At 48.3% G+C, this 19,108-nt stretch overlaps 1 non-coding gene and 1 pseudogene across 1 annotated transcript; both read right to left on the bottom strand.

The window, feature by feature from the left end:
• LOC138923023 (heparan sulfate glucosamine 3-O-sulfotransferase 4-like) overlaps positions 1-19,108 on the bottom strand; it is a 144,807-nt pseudogene that overhangs the window by 93,438 nt on the left and 32,261 nt on the right.
• MIR8933-2 (microRNA mir-8933-2) lies at positions 935-1,079 on the bottom strand. The gene has a single exon (NR_127934.1). It is a non-coding gene; the product is annotated as a microRNA 8933-2 (primary transcript).

The raw sequence follows: 19,108 nt of genomic DNA, 5'->3' as shown, positions 1-19,108 counted from the left end.
GGAGCAGACGAGACACTGAAGAGAGAACAGCAGAGGATGAAATTGCAACATGGTAAATTAAAGGGTGGGTTCACTTCTAACTGTATCAATCCTGGTTCAAATCCTGGAGGTAGGATCGTGGTCGGTGACTTCCATACCCACGTTTCAGAGTCAGTGTGAGAGCCCCAAGTGAAAATGCATTTAAAGCACTTAGCACAGTCCCTGCCATGTCATAAACACTGACTATTCACTTTTATGATGAGTAATGTCCTGCACACTAACCGCTCTTCACGAATTGCAACATTCGGCCTCCACAGACTCTGTAAACGGCAGAGAGAAAAGTATCAGGAAACACGCAGCCGGATGAAATGTATCAACATAGGCTGCAGCGCAGAGTGTGTTCCACTTAAAAGAATGGGCTGAGCTCAAACCCAGGTACCACCCCTCCCCCGCTGTGTGGCCTGAGAGAGGTTACCTAACCTCTCTGCGCCTTTGTCTCCTGATCTGTAAACTGGAGATGACAACAAGAGCAGCCTCCTAAGCTGGTTGTGAGGACAAGATGATCATGTGACGCACTCAGCCCAAAGCCTGGTGTCTAAGGAGTGGTCAATAAATGCTGGCTATTCACTTCTCCTCAAGGCCATCATGACTGGAGTGAAAGGAGAATATGTTTTCTTTCTCACACTCTAGGAAGGCCCGATGGAGGAGGAAAGGCTTTTATTCATCTCTTGGCAAAGGCACTTTAGATTCTAGACATCTCTAGTAAAAGCAGAGAAAACTATTCACCCGGTGGGAGGCATCTACGAATCTGGAAACTTCTAAGTTCCAATCCAATTTTAAACACTCTGTCCATCATCTTTCCTGGAAACCACTGGGTTAGCAATGCAACAGTACTTCCTAGTCTGCATTTTGTTCTCAGAAATGCAGCAAAAAAACCTTGGCATGACCACCAAAACCACGGCAATCAACTAGAAGGGAGAGGAAGCTGCAGGACAAGAGTCCACGGGGGAAGGACCGAGGAGAGGAGAAAGCACTCGCCTGTGCCCGCGTTCCTGACCTCTCCCCACTCCCCGCTGTTGTCAACAACCTGTGAATATCAGGTCTGTCCCCAGGCTGGGGGGAATTACCCGCAGAGGCCCCTTTCATCAGCTAGGAAAGGCATCAATTAGAATACTGTTTGCTTGTTGGAAGACTATAATCCAGGCTGCTTTTCAAGCACCAACAGCTAAATAGGTGCTTATTTAAAAATCAATCTAAAAGTCAAGGTTTCCTTTTCAAATCCTTTCCATGAAGGGGCAATGGTGGCAGAATAGAGGGATAAAGCTTTGAGTGGTCCCAGCTGCTGAACACGCGTATCTCAAGGAGACTGCCACGGATTTCAGAGCATCGCAGATAGAAACGGGTTGTGAGAGGCGAACAACACGTAAAACAGCAAGATCGCCAGCCACTCAGAGGGGCCCACCACGAGAGTGAGGATGCCTGGTCCTCCTGACACCAATGAGCAAGAGGTTGCTCCCCAAGCCTGAGAGCCAGAGCCGAAGACAGCAGAGATAACTGCTTGGTAAAGGGGGAGATGGAGGGAAACGGGAGAAAGATCAAACCTCCATGCCATGCACGCACACGTGCACACACAGGATGGATGCAGGTGTGCGCACACGCACAGGCGCACACACACACAGATCTTCCACCAGGCACAGATAAAAAGTAAAAGGGTCTAGGAAGATCCAGCAGGACTGATTTTGCTCCTGGGAGCGATCTTCTGCTTGGGGAGAACTAGCACGCTGATTTTCACCGTCAACCCACACTGATGTCAGGTGAGTTGGAATGCCCCTTTCACGTTCTGATCAAACACAGATTTGAACCTGTGAGCACAAACTCCAATGCCTACAGGCATCAGGGAGATCACATTAGTAAGTGCAGTGGGCCAGAAGTCAACAATAGGGAGCGATGGGGACTGTGGCAAACTAGGCAGCCCCTGTCTAAAGGAAGTGCCACACTCAGCACCAGGAGTCTGTGACTGGGTAACACTGGACTCAGTGTTGTTCCATCTTTTGATTTTTGTTTTCTAAAGAAGCCAGAAACCTAGATCTTTGGGTGAAATATCCCACTTTTAAAATATTAGCCATTAACTCAAAATGGGTCTCAAAACTCTCCGGGCCAAACAAATCAAATCTGATCTCTGATGTAAACACATCGCTTCTCTCCACTGAGAAGTGTCCCATGACAGCAGGTTGTAACCCAGCCTATGACCCAAAATACCCTGGCCCGCAGGCATGCTTGGTTTGGCCCACACTATGGGTTTTATTTTGTTTTGTTGAAACTGAACTAAAATTTAAATTGAAGATATTGTGCATGAAATCTTGACTTCTGTTTCTCCCAAAGGACGAGCACTGGCAACACGGTGCACCCTCAACACCTGTGGGGACTGGATGGCGTTGAGTCACGGCCGCCCCCAGAGGACACACGCTCACTCTCAAGGTCACCAGTATTCCCACCAGGCCCCCTTCACGCACTGTCACACCTGCCCGGCCCCACTGGGCATCTGCCTTGCAGCCCCTGACAAATCCTCAAAGAGAGGAGAGGAACGGTCAAGAATGCTAGCCTAGGGGGCTGGCCCGGGGGCCAAGTGGTTAAGTGTGCGTGCTCCACTTCTGCAGCCCAGGGTTCGCAGGTTCAGATCCCAGGCGCAGACGTAGCACCGCTCATCAAGCCACACTGTGGTGGCGTCCCACCTAAAGTAGAGGAAGATTGGCAACAGATGTTAGCTCAGGGCCAATCTTCCTCACCAAAAAACAAACAAAAACAAGAATGCTGGCCTAGTGTAAAATTCCAGAGGGAGGGAAGACGTTTTAGAATAAGGCCATGAAGACGACTATGGCATTGCTTTATCCATAAGGATAAATATTTGCCTGGCAATGCGAGAAGCTAAAGTCCCCTGCACCGCTCACAGAAAGTGTGCTATGGGAATTTAAAACCAGAAGGGAAAATAAAGGTAACCGAGTGAGCTATTTTTTACCCCTTGCAACTCATGGAACTTCTTAAGGTTGATTTACAAACTCTTATTTTGAAAACCTTCTCTTTTTTCCCGTCAGTTCATATTTCTCCCTTTTCCAAGGAAGTTACATCATGGGGAAGTCAAAAGAATGCAGGATGCCGAGTCAGGCGGCTCTGCCCCAGGCAGGCTGTGTCCACCTGGTGAAATCGAGGCACCCCCCGCCCCCCCAGTCTGACTTTTTTTGTCTTTAAAATGGGATGATGAGACCCTCTTCCGTCACAGAGGTACCGCGAGGATAAGATGAAGCAGTGCACACGGAAGCACATTAGACTGTCACTGTCTGCCATGAGTTAGTTTTCATGTATCATCTTTTGCACCCCACGCCTCAAACGCAGGCTCTATGAAGTCATGGGTTTGTTTTCTTCATCACTGTACCCCCCGTGCCTGGCAGATATTAGGCATTCAAGAAATAATTCTTAATTAAAAAATGAGGTGTGTGTACATAGATGACTGATAGATGGAACAAAAAGTAGATGAGAGAGAGAGAGAAGTGACAGATGAGTGAGTGAGTGAGCAGGAAAGACAGACAGACAAAATTATCACCACTAACACTCTCTATATCTCTCCTCTCCGGACACTGACCTAGAAAGTTTGGCCACCGTCTGCCAAACTCTTTTGGCTGCAATAACTAAAATCTTTATGTAACTTATATCCCACTCACTTGCCCTTGGGTGGACATACTCCTTCCGCAAGTGACTCTATGCTGAAAGGTCCCTGGTATTTCACTGAAGGAGACGAAGGCATTACGTGCCTCCCGGGTACCAGATGCTAGGGGAGGTACCTTCCTCACCTCATCCTCACAACCCTGGGAGGGGGCATTGTTGTTGGTCCAGCTCACAGCACGAGAGGTGAGGCTCCGATTGGTTAATCAAGCTTCCGAAGACCACGCAGCTCTTAAGTGGTGGTGTCTGGTTTTCAACCTCGCCCTCTGACCCAAATCCAGAGAGATTCCCACATCCCTGACAGAATAGACTAGACGAGCCCGGGAAGGTCTTTGCATCATTCTGGGATTCTGGACTTGCTACTCAACACACCTGCTCTTCCTGGGCCCACTCTCTAACACAGCGGCCGATTAACACACCAGCCGTTAACCAGTCTGGTAACTTAGCTTTGAGCCAAGCCCTTGCCCCGACAATAGATACTGGGAGTGTGCAAGTCGGCCACGGTCCAGCCATTTCAAACTCCCCCTCCCAGCACTGCCCACTTGGCAAAGTAACATGGCTTTGTCTGAGTTGGCCACTGACTGGACTGGAACACAGCATCTGACTCAAAGAAGATACCTCCATAGGTTGGCCAACGATTACCATGAGGCTTCGTACAGAGGGCTCTGCCCACTAGGGGGCGATGGTACTTGGTTAAGCCAACAGGATGCTCTCTCTGCACTAGTCCAAGTAAATTCACTGAGAGACGCAGAGAAGACAACGGCCCACGCAGGGCTAAAAGGGACAAGAAGATGGCCACAACCTTGAGCTGAGGATGCGTTCCAGTCCCGAGTCCTACTCACAGAGGGTGGAATTAACACCCAGGGAATCTCTCTGGTCAAAGCACTGACAACCCCTCTTGCTTCGATCTGATTTAGAATCTGGCTCATGTGCTCTCACACCAGCTCTAAGCCCGGTCTGAGCTGGCCTCTATTTTAGGGACATTCAGGGAATCAGCATTTTCAGCCCCAGTCCAGGTCGAACAATGGCAAGCAGCAATCAGCTGCTCAGAACTGGGTCTTGACAAGCCGGACCCCTTAGAACAGCTTCTAAGCAGCGTCTATGGTTTTTCACCACGTCTTGGCCCACCGAACAGGAACATCTTTCCGAATGAATTCAGTGGAACGGAATCTCATGCCAGGATTTGTTTCCTTTTCACACGCACACACAAACAGGGTCTGCTTCCACGGAGCAAAATATAACTTTTAATAAGCTTACGGCCTCCGAAGCCCAGGGGCTATGGCCTTGCTCTCTGCTATTTCACAAAACATTTCACGCAGACTCCACTCTGCCATGCTCCAACAGCCCAGAGTGTTCACAAGTATGGCTGTGCTGCCCATCTCGGCTATTTATTTCTTCCCCTCTCTTCCATCCTTCCCCTTAAGCTATTTCTCTTCTTTTATGGCTAAGCTTTTTTCCAGGTAAAGGAGACAGCTGGCAGGATCAGAAGGTGGCCTCTCACAAGGTTACTCTGACCTCAAATAATACCGCGGCGAGTTCATGCACACGCAGCACTGAGCGGAACTATCTTCTGATCTCTCGTTCTTCAGCAGAGAAGCGATTTCACCAAGATCTACGCTCATGGCCACGGAAGCTGCCCATATGGCAGGGTGCAAAAGAGGAACCCTCTGAATCTAGCATTCACCACGCATGGCTACATTATGCTCCCTCCATTTGCCTGTCCACCAAGCTAATGCCAATTTGAATCCCCAGCTCCAGTATCAATGTGCCGTCCCTATTCTAGGGGCAGTCAATGCTAGATGTCCCACAGAATTAAGCCAATGCTATGCACCAAGTTGGCAAAGGCAACTGTGATATTTTCAAACACTGGCTGGCACAGGCATGAGTAATGACAGGACTGCCTACTGGGGAAAACACACACGTGCATGTGTGCACACACGCACACACACACAAACACACAAAGGGTGTGGTTCAAATCTCAGCTTGGGTACGAAGCCCTGAATGGTCCTCAGCCTCTCTGCGCCTCTGCCTCCTTGTCCATGGAGGCACTCCCGTTCTGCAGCAGGCACCGATAAGCCCTTTCGCACCCTCGCTGCCTTGCAGCTCTGCAAATCACCTCCAGCCCAGGTCGACTGCTGAGCTCCAGGCCACCGAGTCCAGCTGCCAGTGGGCACCTCCCTTTCATGTCCCAACATGTCCTCAACAGAATTCATCATCTTCCCCTACAGATCTGTTCATCCTTCTGTGTCTCCTGCATCACTAACTGGGACCTTCTTCTACCCAGTCGCCTGAGCCAGAAGTCAGCCTGGAAGCTGCACTCTCCTTCACCGAGTGCTTAGAATCATCCTCATTTCTTGACCCCTCCCCTTCTTTCCATCCCGGCTTCTGCGTCTCTAATTCAATCCAGGCCATCACCTGTGCTAGTTTTCAAACTGTTCTTCCTGAATCTTTTCTTGCCCCCAACTAATCCATTCTCCAGCCCCACACAGCTAGAGTAATTTTTATAAACATTCCAATCTGAGCAAGTCGCGCCCCTGCTTAGAATCTTCAGCAACTCAGTACTGCCGTCAACCTAAGAGACCATCTGTTTACGTACTGCGGCTTAGGAAACCCTTCATCGTCTGATCTTCCTCATCCACCTGCAGCCTCACTTCTTACTCCTCCTCCTTGCTTTTAAGATCCAGGCACAATGAATGTCTTTCTGTCTCCTGAATGCACCCTTCAGAGCCCACATTCCTTCTCTCTGCCTGCACACTCCATGTCTCTCCCCCAGCCACATGCCCTCATCTGGCTAACTTCTCCGCGTCCTTCTGGTAATTGCCTCGGACAGTGCTGTCCTGTCCATGCCCGTACCCCAGGACCCACCACAGTGCCCGGCGCTCAAGAAATATTTGGTAAATGCATGAATAACTCGGCACTCAAAGGTCTGACCAGAGGTGGCAGGAAAATGTCTGCTCTGGACCCCGAGGGCCTTGGTTGGGTTTAAACTTCCCAACATTATCCTCACAATCCGCTTGAAGCATGCTGGGAGGAGACTGGAGAGCTGGCCATCAGGTGGCATTTCCTATTGCCTGGGCTGTCTTCCATCCTGGAGAAGCAGCTGAGCAGAAAGCAAAACAGCCGTAGAAATCACAAGTTGTTGCAACTTCCCCAAAGGCCAGTTTTTCCTCTAAACCTGCTGTTTCCTCTCATAACTTCCAGGTCTCAGATGACCTTGCCGGAGGTCGAGGTCGGAGCAGCCTTCTTATCAGGCAGCTGCTACCCCGAGCGTGCTGCTGCTCTCAGATGCATGTGATGCAGAGGCCAGAGGGGCAGCGTGCAGGAAGTGGGCACAGCAGGTGGAGGAGATAGGCCCTTCCACTCCCACGCTCCCTCCTGGGCACCCAGCTGCCTGTCCCTCTCCCAATATGCATTTCACGACCCAACAGACTAGCCCTTCCCTGTGTCCAGACGACCTGCCCCTTTGGTTCACCATTTTTCACAGTCAGCTTCCTCCCTGGCTTTTGCTTGAGTTAAGTCTCTCAGCAGATGCCTGTGGATGCCTCGCCCTCAGCGTCCTCCTCACGCAAGCTGGCCTTGCAAGTGACAGCATCTCCGAAAGTCAACAAGATGTGCTCCCCGGCCCACTCCCCTCACATGCACCCCTCTCCAATGAGATCTTCCAAAAGAGAACAGACACTACCAGTGTGGACTCTGGAGTCAGAGGGACCTGGCTTCAAATCCGGCCTCTTCCAATTGCTGAAGCGGTCACTCAAAATCTCTGAATCCCACTTTCCTCTGTTGTGAAGTGAGAAAGATAGTATCTACCGCAGAGGATGGCTCTGAGGATTAAATTAATAACAGAAAGTGTGTGTGGCTGGCACACGGCAACCACGCACTAAGCAGTATACTTGGGGACTGACTACTACCCCAGTGGAGCCCCGCAGTGACGTGAGGTCAGAGGCACAGAGGAGGCGCTTCAGAAACATTTGCTGAACGAGTGAGCCCTGCCTTCTCTTTAGAATGAGAAATGGGAGGGCAGCTCACAAGAGCTGGCTCCCTCCCGCCCCTAGCTGGGTCTCCGCGTCCAGCAGACGTGGACAAACTGCTCTAGCTGACAAGTGCACCTCTCAGAGGGGCTCCCCACCCCCGCACCCTACTCCTGGAGATCCCAAACCCCTCCTGGCTGATCTAGCAATCAGTATGATTGCAGCTGCACTGTCAAGGACAAGGCTATCCAATGTGGTGGCCACGTGTGACTTTTTAAATTTAAAAGTAAACTTTCTAAAATTAAATAAAAGTAAAAGCTCTCAGCCACATGCACTAGATACACTGCAAGCGCTCAACAGTCGCCTGTGACTAGCGGCCATCATCTTGGAGGGCACAGAGAACATCTCCATCATCACAGACAGTTGTATTGAGTGGCGGGTGCAGGGCATCTGAGTTGATGGTAGCTACAGAATGACGCACAATGATTACCTGCTTGTAATTAAGAGCAAGATGCGGCTGCAGGAAATCCACCCAAGCGGGTTCTGACCAGACTCTGGTTTCCCCAGGATCTGTGCCTCGCCCCAGGCTGGCCCCGGCTTTGACCTGGCTCTTTCCGACTCTAGTGTCTGACGTGGAGACCAGCGCACATGCATTCACTCCACTGGCAAGGCACGGTCACCCTCCCCAGCCTGGCTCAGCCTCTGCGTTTCGCGCACTCCTGCTCGGAGCCCCGCCTCAGGGCGGCGCTGCACTTCTTCCCCCTTGTCTCTGACTCAGCACCCCCGGGCTGCCCCCACCTGCCTCCTCAGACTCTACCAAGCCCTCTTTTTGGGAAGGTCAGTGCCGGGGGCTGAATGTGTCCCCTAAATTCATATGCTGGAGCCCTAGCGTCCTGTAATCAGAATGTGACTGTCTTAGGACACAGAGCTTCTAAAGAAGTAATTCAGCTTATGGGGTCCTTAGGGTGGGTTCTAATCCAATACGACTGGTGTCCTTATAGGAGGAGATTAGGACACAGAGAGACACACCCCAGAGACGCACAAGCACAGAGGAAAGGCCACGGTGAGGACACAGCAAGAAGATGGCCGGTCGCAAGCCAATGGAGAAAGCAGCCCTGCCGGCACCTTGATGTCAGGCTTCCAGCCTCCAGAGCCGTGAGACAAGGAGTTCCCGCTGTTTCTGCCCCTAGTCTGTGGTACTTTGTTACGGCAGCTGGAGCAAACTCATACAGTCTGCTATCTACTGCGTCGCCTCGGGCAGATTTCTGAATCTGGATTAGCCTCAGTTTTCCTATTTACAAACGACGGAAACACCTACTTCCTATCTCCTAGGGCTTCGGACGCGCATACTCTCCACTCCTGCTCTTGCTCCATGGCTGGCCCTTCGCTAGGAGGTCCTTCCCTCCACTCTCCAGCCACCGAAGCATACCGTCCCTCGGACCTCCACCTGCCCAGCCTGCCCAGCCTCCAGAAAGGGCCTGTTGCAAGCATGCGGCCCCTCTACCCGCACAGGCGCCCCCACAGCCTCTCTTCCCAACACCTGTCACCGCATGTGGTTATTTCACTGCTACCGGTTTGCACCATGGGACTGTGAGCTCCACAGGGCAGGGCTGTGCTCTCTTTTGTTCATCTCAGCATCCTCAGTGACCAGCACTGTGCCTACAACACGACAGAAGCTGCAAAGAGAGACAGGAAAGGGCTGCAGGGAAGATTCCATCAGACAGTCCCTAAAAGCACGAACACACTGGCCGGGGCAGAGGGAGCTCTTGCCGAACACCAGCTGTTGGGGGTCTTTAGTGAGGCGCCTTAATCAATGGTGCTCTGATCATGTACTGGGCACCTGAGTGACTGCGGTTAGCCTCTCACTTCCTGTTCCCAAGCAGGTTGTCTCTGAGCCACGGTGACCCTTCTCAGTACCTTTCTTTACACCAAAGTCCCCTCTTCCTCTCTGGCTACGACCATCTGGAGCCTGCAGGCAACTGTGAGCGCCCAATCGCCATTCTTCCACCTGCCTTCACAGGGCAAAGAAGGAGCTGCCCAGGTGGCTGAGTGCTCAGAGCCGAGGTGGTCGTTATGCCCTTGGAGGGGACGGGGGATCAGCAAACGGATTATCCATTCTGAAGTTCGGAGAAGTGAGAAAGCCCAGGCCCCTGGACGGTCTCGACCCTCCTGAGGACTCTGGCAGTGACAGCCACATGGAAAGAAGGACTCAAAAAGAAGCAGGCTTGGCACAATGGCAACATAAGAGACAACGAGTTTGGGTGCCCTCAAAGAATCCTGACAATGGGTTAAATCTACAAGGCAACGGCTATCTGAGCACAGGTATTGACAGCAGATACAATCTGTTATGCAGAGACCGTGATTAATGTCTGTAACCAATTAGAAATAACTGAAAAGAGGATCAATGATATAATCACTACTGGTATCGGATTGGAATGATACAGTGACTAGAGCAAAGACATTGTTCAAATAAGTAAGAAAGAAGCAGGAAGTACCTGCTCTATTCAGAACTCCCTCTTCCTCCCTCACATTTAGGTTGGGGAGAACTGGAGGAAATGGGTAAAGGGGGGTACCCAAGGAGGAAGGCGTCTCCACCATCCCACCTTGGGTACCAGAAGAATCTTTTTGTAACATACTGGAAAGCCTTCAATTACTCTAGGGGCTCAGGTCAGAGGCAGGGGAGAGAAAGTATGCAGGAACTCCATGCCCCTTGGAAGATAACATTGCCCTACAGGACAAAAGTTATCTTCCATTCAATGACCCAACCCGGGGGCATATATGTTAAACATTTATTGGGATCCTTCAACATTCCAGACACCAGAGGGGCTGGGAACTCAACAGTCAACAAGACAGGCTCAGTCCTTGACCTCCAGAGGTTTTGCTTCTCTAGCAGATCCCAGCTGAGCAGACGCCTGCACCAGACAGGCTCTACCATAGTGTCCAGGAAGAAAGGCTGAGGAGTCTGAGAGTCCCTTACATTTGGCGCCTGAGGAGAAGAAAAAGAAGGGACACAGGAATTCCACAACATGTGACCAGGATGTAATGGGTGGACATATTTTTTACTTTTATAGAGTAGAAAAATAAATTATAAAGATGTTCCACATAATGTGTCATCAGAAAAATGCAAAGTAAAACAGCAGTAAGATAGCACTATGCAACTTCTAGAACGGCCAAAATCTGGAACACTGACAACACCAAATGTTGGCCATGGTGTGGAGCAACAGGAGCTCTCATTCATTGCTGGCGGGAATGCAAAATGCTACAGCTACTCTGGAAGGCAGTTTGGCAGTTTCTTACAAAACTAAATATACTCTTATCTGATCCAGCAACCATGCTTCTCGGCATCTACCCAAAGGAGTTGAAACTCACGTCCACATGAGAGCCTGCAGACGGATGTTTACGGCAGCTTTATTCACAATTGCCACAACTTGGAAGCAACCAAGATGTCGTTCAGTAGGTGAAGGATAAATGAACTGTGTTTATTTCAGATGATGGAACGTCATTCAGGGCCGAAAAGAAATGAGCTACCAAGCCATGAGAAGACATGGGGGAACTTTAAACACACATTATCTGAGTGAGAGGAGGCATTCTGAAAAGGCTACATGCTATGTAATTCCAACTACATCATATTCTTGAAGAGACAAAACTATGCAAACAGTAAACAGATCCGCGGTTTCCAGGGATGGGGAGTCGGGCGAGGATGAAGGGGGAGAGAACAGAGGGTTTTCAGAGCCGTGAAATCACTCTGCGTGGGACCATAACGGTGGATAGAAGTCATTATAAATTGTCCAAAACCACAGAACGGATGGTCCAAGACTGAACCCTAACATAAACCAGGGACTCTGGGTGATAATGACGTGTCGATGTAGATTCATCGATTGTAACAAAGGCACCGCTCTGGCGGGGGAGGTTGAAAATGGGGGAGGCTGTGCATGCGTCGGGGCAGAGGGTATACAGGAAATCTCTGTACCTTCTGCTCAATTTTGCTGTGAAACTAACCTGGCTCTAAAAAAATAGTCTATTAAAAAGGGAGGCATAAAAATGGTAATAAACTATAAAGTGTAAAAAGGTGATAGAATAAACACGAATTAAAACAAAATTTAAAAGTACAAAAATAAACTTATTTTTATATAGTACCCACCTAACAAAGAAAAACCTTCCACTCTCCTCTTCAATTGCTTGATCTGCTGTTCCCTCATTCTAGTCTGTTCAAAACCAAACCAGCAAGGCTCATGTAGCAGTCATTCAACTAACAGACGACCTACTGTGTGCTCAGGCCCTGGGACTGTTCCTGGTCTGTGCAGATTTAAAATAATAATCTTTACGGAGCAGTTATTGTACACCAGACACTGCACCAAGTGCACATCATAGTAGGAGTTGGCATTTATCGAACACCTACTGTGTGCAGTGTTCTGTTCTAAGCACTTTGCACATGTTAACTCATTTAATCCTCACAGCAATTCCATGGGATGTGTGCTATTATTATCCCCAGTTTATGGATTATAAAGGAAGGCAGAGACAGTTTAAGTGAATTTTCTGAAAGTCGCTCAACCAGGAGGTGGCAGAAAGAGATGCTCAAGCCTTGGTGGTCTGGCTCCAGAGCCTAGGATGTAACTGGACCTGGCTTAAAGCTAAGGAACAGGGGCCGGCTCTGTGGCTGAGTCGTTAAGCTCACGTGCTGCGCTGCGGCGGCCTAAGGTTCGGATCTTGGGCGCGGACATGGCACCACTCGTCAGGCTACGTTGAGGCGGCATCCCACACCCCACAACTAGAAGGACCTGCAACTAACATATACAACTGTGTACGGGGGGGGTTGGGGAGATAAAGCAGAGAAAAACAAAAAAAAAACAAAAGAAACAAAAATCATTGGCAACGGTTGTTAGCCCAGGCGCCAATCCTAAAAAAAAAGGTAAGGAACATAAGGCTCGAGGGAGTTGAATAACTGGCCCAAGGTCACATAGCCTATAAGTGTTAGAGCTGAGATCTGAACACAAGTTTTAAAAAGTCATACTAGAATAAGCTGGAGGACTCACATTCCCCGATTTCAGATGTACTGCAAAGCTACAGTAATCAAAATAGTGTGAGAACTGGAGTTAATTCAGTCTAATAGGGCCAGTAAGTACAGCTGCACAGGTTGAACAGTGCATAAATCTAGAGAGCACCATCCATATTGAGATCTATGTGAATAGTGTCCTGCTAGACTTCTGCAGTGCACAACCTGCTCAATCTTATATGACAGTCTTGAATCTATGGGAAACTGATTTTATTAAACTAAAAACACAAGTAACAGGTAATTAAAATAATACAGGAAACATATGGCTAGATCCCCGCCCTCAGCGTGTTCTTGATCTTACTAAATATATAAGACATACTCACAGGATGAGAGCTGAAGGGAGCTACTGTAACACATTTTGCTTGGATGCTTTCAATGAAGTAGAAAGTTTCACAGGCTTTTACCATCAGGTGCAGGAAAGATTTGCAGCTTCAAAACAGTTTTGCTCCTTTGCCATGCTATGCTGTTAGGTTTTTTTGTTTTGTTTTTTTTAACAGTGTTTTCAACTCCATTGTAATTCGTTATCTTTCCTCATCTTTCTGCACCAGCACCAGTGACATCTGTTTCACACCGGGAGCATTTTTACCAACAGAGCCGTTTCACCATGAGGATATGCTGCAGGTTTCCAGGGGCTGCATATGCTCTTCTTCCGCGGGAAGGTTTATGGGTCAATATTGAATCTGAAGACCTGTCTTCGTCTTTGGGGCGAGATGAGAGCCGAGGAAGGGGTACAAATGGCTATCGTACGAGTTATCACTTTCACGTCCTGTCTAAACCTCCACTCTTGCCCTTGCTCTCGACTCCTCCTGCCGCTGTCCTATTTTCATGCAGACTGACACCCTTCCTCAACTGCATAACGGTCACAGCTTTTCTATTTGTGGGTTTGCCCAGTCCCCTCACCTCCCACTGCAAAACCATCATCATCATCCGCGTTCCCACTGTCACCAGACTGGTCTTACACAATCGCTGATCAAACACCACCTATGTCACGCCTCTGCTTAAAATCCTTCCAGACTCCCTGAGGCCGGCAGTAAGTCTTATAGGTTCCAAAGTGTTTCAGGGCCAAACAGGCCACATGAAGGAAAGAGGCAGGTGCGTGCGTGTGCATGTGCGTGTGTGTGTTTCTATAATGCCACCTAGGGTTGCATCCTTCCCACACTGACATACTTTGTTTGCATATTAAAGATGAAGGAATAGTCTTCACTTCTACAAAGAAATATGTTTTCTCTCTCACTTTCTTGAAACAGACAGACCTCTCAGTCTACCTTTTGTTTGCTTTCTTTTAATAGAGACGGAAGGAAAAGAAGTATTTTACTTTCCTCTTTACTCTAAGACAAACAACAACGCAAGTGGGATGACAAAGGAAAACTGATACTCAGCTGCAGTGTCAGGGGGAGAAACGGGGAGGGCAGGCCTAGGCCCCCGGGGAACAGACGCCCCAACAGAAGAGGGCAGCCTTGACTGGACGGCCAGCCCACTGTCACCCTGCAGGAAGGTCCAGTGTTGCCAAATTTTTCCAAGACAAGCTGGAAATCTGGAATTTTGTGTGCGAGCTCTCCAAATTAAAAACTGAGAAATGGATTTACTTTTTAAAACCTTTGTTCAGTCCAGGCTGAACAACACAGAGTTGCAAGCCCAATGTAACCTGTGGCTTCCATTTCCTGACCTCTGGCCTAGAATACAGAGGTCATCCTCCCCTCCCAGCACTGCCCGGTCTCACTCCATTCCCCCTTAGATGCCCTGTATGCATGCTTCGGGTTACCCTCCTCTGGGCCTTTGGCCATGCTGTTTCCTCTTCCTCCTTTTCTACCTGGAAAAGCTCCTTCCCAAAACATGCCTCGAATGTCACCTCCTCAGTGAAGCCTTCCCTGACTCCCGACAGAGCTCATCACTGCCTCTCTCGGCAACTTTAGTACTCTCAACATTACATTTGAACCCACGTTTTACATTATGTGTATTAATTTCTGTCTCTCTTAATAGTATTTGAAATTCTTAAAGGCAAGAATCATGTCTTATTCATCTCTGGGGCTCCAATGTCAAGCAATGGGACTTAAGGAGCAGCCTTGCATGAATATTTGTTGGATGGATGGATGGATGGATGGACAGTTTCTATATGGATACAGGAATGTATGAATATATGAATGCTAGGTGGATGGTTGGATGGATGGTTTTGCCATGCATAAATGGATGTATGATGGATGGATTATGGACACTGGATATATGGATGGACAGAAGCAGGGATGGGTGGACTGTGTGACTGGAGGTTCCTCACCAGGGCCTTAGGTATAGTTGCCAAGGATTGGTCCAGACACCCTGGCTTTACTTAAGTTCCTACACACAACAAGCTCATTCCTTTACCAGGGATTTTGAACTTGTTCTCTCCCCAGCTCTTTCTAAGACTAGCTCCTTCTCGTGATTCAGGCTTCAACTCAGGTGAAATATCCTTAGAAAAGCCTTTCTCAACCATCTCAATCATAAGAGTGACAATCAAGTCAGTAATTATTACATTACTGTGCTTGTTAGTAATTCTCACTGTCTGAAATTGCTTTGTCTAGATTTCTGTTTTCCTGTCGATTTTATGCATCCCACTCACCTCCACCTGAAGGCTTCATGAAGGCATTGCTATACACCCATGCCTACCACTGTGTCTGACACATTGCAGATGCTGAATAAATATGGAAAAATTTAATACATTGATTACTGCAGGAGGAAATATGAATTAAATGAATGAGTGGAATTCACTTCTTTGGTGCTTTTATTGGCCTTTGAGGCATCAAAAAAAAAACACTGGGCATAAGAAATCTCTTGTCCTTATTAAGATTTCCTCTAGAAGCCTGGGGTTTAGAGCCAGACAGACCTGGGCTTGAGACTAGGACTTGTCATGCATCATCGCTAAGTGATCTTTGATAAAACACTTAACTTGCTAAGCCACAGTGTCCTCATCTGTCAAACAGAAATAATAAGAAGAGTGTAAACTCATAAAGTGCTTGTGAGGATTAAATAAGATCATCGTGCATGAAAAGCACAAAACACAAAGTCTGCCAGAAACTAAACACCCAAAGGAAATGCACCCTCACTGGGGAGCTGGGAGGCCATTCCGCCCATTGGCCACTTATGTTAGGAGACCTGGTCTGTGAAACAAAGATATCAGCACACCTGCCTCCTTCCCAAAGCACTTTACCTATCCAGGCTTTGCAGACCAGCAGCCCTGTGAAAGCCTGCGGGGCTGGACAGATGTCATGAGTGAAGCGTCATGAGGGAAGCATCACACACTGCACTTTCACTCAGCTCTGAAGAAGGAGTCAGGGTTTGCCCCCAGCAACAGAGCGGGGAGGAACCACTGGTCCACACCCAGTGCCAGTCTGATCAGAGGCAACCCATGCCAGGAGAGCACTGGTTTACAGACCGCCTTACCCTCGGCAGCGTCATTTTCCCCGGGGAACTTCTGCTGAGCACATTTCCCTTGGAGATCAGGCCGCCATATAACTGAATCTTCTGTGTGGGCCTAGCATATGTCAACATGGTATTTTGCTAAGAAAACTCATAAAGGGGATTGCCAGCTGCAATACAACACTCACTCTATAATACTGTCAGTCGAATTGTTTTCAGAAGCAAACAATTAAACAGTTTATGAGAAAAACTCTATCTGTAACTGTGGGGCCCCCGCACAGCTGCTTCCTAAGTCAGGCAGTTGGAGACGAGCTGGTGCAGATATTAAAGCACAGTAAGTATTTAGCGATATGGCACCTAAATGCATCACAGCAGACCTACTGGGGAAATAAACAACATTCAAGTATATTTCTGGAGGACAAATGCTCGGTACTTCATTTAATGTATGGTTTGCAGTTTAGTGGTTAATCTAAGACGATGAAGAGACAGCCCTGTTTCACATGGCTATTGAGGAAATGCAAAATTGATTGTGAGAATGATTGAGGACTTTTAAAGAGCCCAATTCCCAAACCAGCAGTGCCCTTTGTTGCTTTTTTTCCTCCTTCTTTTGAATTTGCCTATAATCCATTCAGACAAACCCTTTCAGCACGGTGATTTCCTCTCCTCATTATGACCTATGTGATTAACGACTAAACTTTCCCCTCATTCTTGCACAACTCTAAGATCTCATTTTTCATGTGCAGGATAGTCTCTCTTATCCGAGCACGCATGTCTGCACCCCCGAAAGCACCTCCATTTTATGTCTCCAGGTTATTAACGATAGCTTTCCATTGGCCCAGTCAGCCAGCATTGGCAGTTGTGAACTTGACTATCTAGAGTCTGCTGGGGAAGAGCCCGACACCTTGATTTGATAATTAGTTGGCAGAATTAGTGACTGCGACCCCAAAAGTCTTCCATGAAATTCCTCTTTTTGCGACATATTTATTCAGAGAGTAAATGGAACTGGGAAGGCTCATCCTATCCAATCTCTACCTGTCTTCCCAAATCTGGTCTGAATCATTCTCTGGTTTGGAAGCTTTCAAACAGTCCCAGATTTAATCTTAGGATGAAAAAAGAAAAGAAAATGGAAGCCGTGGAGTAGATTTAAAACTTCTACTCACAGAAACACAGTGGGAAAGCCATTTTTTTTTTTTAACCATCTAATGCATAATGACTTTGAGACTTCCTTCCATCCATCTTCGGCTGAGATCACTGCCGACGGCAGCAGAACCAGCCCTTTCTCACTCTGCCTTCCAGCAAACGGTCTAATCCTCATTGACCACCAATACTACCACTGTGTGTGAGCCAAACAGCAGAGGAAAACAGGAAAGACAATTAGATTGAAATCTAGTCCTGCTTACTCCCCACCAGTCCTTTTTTCTTTTTTTCACCGAGATGCTCTTCAGTCTAGTAACAAACATGATTCCTGTTTAGCACAGTGTGAAGCAGGAATGTAATGCAGGTCTGTTAGCACTATTCAGTTACCTGATGACATTTCAAACTCCTGAAAGGGGACTCTAAACACAGATTACTAACAAAAACCCTGAGTGCTTTGTAATTATTCGTATGTCATTCCTACATAATCAATGTCACTCTGGCACTCACAGAGCTTAATTCCTTGCTTTGTGTAACATTCTCTGACATTCTGTGAGTCAAATTATAAGGATCCTCAGCTCAGCCTCTGCCACCCACTGCATTTTCCCAGTGATGACCACAATGAAAGAGCATTTCCATAATTGGAGAGTATGGAGGAAAACTGAATGAGGCCACACACATATACACATGAGCACACAGACATGTAGTCGCATCTGCACACACATTTTCAGGGGAAATATCTCTTCTGAAATGGACAAGAGGAGTTGTGCCAATAGGCCATTTCAAACTGGGCTTGGCCAGGACCTACACAGCGCCCCCTCCTGTAAGGTCATGAGTCCCAGCATGAGCAGACACTGGGGTTGTGCGGTTTTCAGAATCCCTCATCAATTCTTTATGTATCCATGAGTACATCAAGTGGCAGCTTCTTGGCTCCTCTTGGCAGCACTCCCACCACACAACAGGGACTCCCTGCAAATTAACATTCCTTTCCTCCTGCCTGCCCTGTCCTCAAGTTTTCAAACATCACAACAATCTAAATGAAATAATGAGAGAGACTCGTTCTAATGCTGTGGAGGGAACTGTTTTATTGCTAAGGCAGCAAAGAGAAGTAATTGAATCCACTGGAAAGAAGTAGAAGGGAAAAGGAGGGTGAAGTAACATGATGGAATAACGAAAACAGGAGAGGCTGATACTGTACTTGCGTGCACGCGCGTGCACACACTCCCACATGGGGGCAGGGCGAGTGAGTGGGAACCTGAATATACACAGGAGAGGAATTGTGTAAGTGTGAATGCAAATAGCTTTCAAGATGGCAGTACCACCAAGGGCTGAGCTCATCAATACTCAGAAAGTTCCTCAAGCAGTTCACACTCTGAGCTTTTCAAGAGCTACAACGTATCGCATGCAGTGAGTAACGGCGGTCCATCCCGAGACACAAAGGTAGCATCCAGTCTCAACAGTAGCGTGGCGGCCATGAAACACAGCTCCAAGTCTCTGACGCTTCTTCCATGGAAAACGGAGGTCTGTGCCCCTTCCCTTGAACCTAGGCAGGCTCACCATCTTTGACCCCTAGTTTAGGAAGTGATGCTGTGTGACTGCCAAGGCTAGGCCATTAAAGACCATGTGCCTTCTACCCTTGTCACTAGAACACTCACCCTTGGAGCCCTGAGCCGCAGCGTGACTACCCCGGGGTCACCGTGCTGTGAGGAAGCCCAAGCCATATGGAGGGGCCACATGAGGCATTCTAATCAACCATCCCAGCTGAACCCGGCCTTCACATCATACCGGCCAGGCCGGAGAAACATGAATAAGAAGCCGCCAGAGGATTCCAGCACCCAGCCATTTGGGTTCTCCCACCTGAGGCCCC

This window comes from Equus caballus, unplaced genomic scaffold (genome assembly GCF_041296265.1).
Source record: "Equus caballus isolate H_3958 breed thoroughbred unplaced genomic scaffold, TB-T2T haplotype2-0000440, whole genome shotgun sequence".
Classification (NCBI taxonomy): Eukaryota; Metazoa; Chordata; class Mammalia; order Perissodactyla; family Equidae; genus Equus; species Equus caballus.
This window is presented reverse-complemented; position numbering and strand designations above follow the sequence as displayed.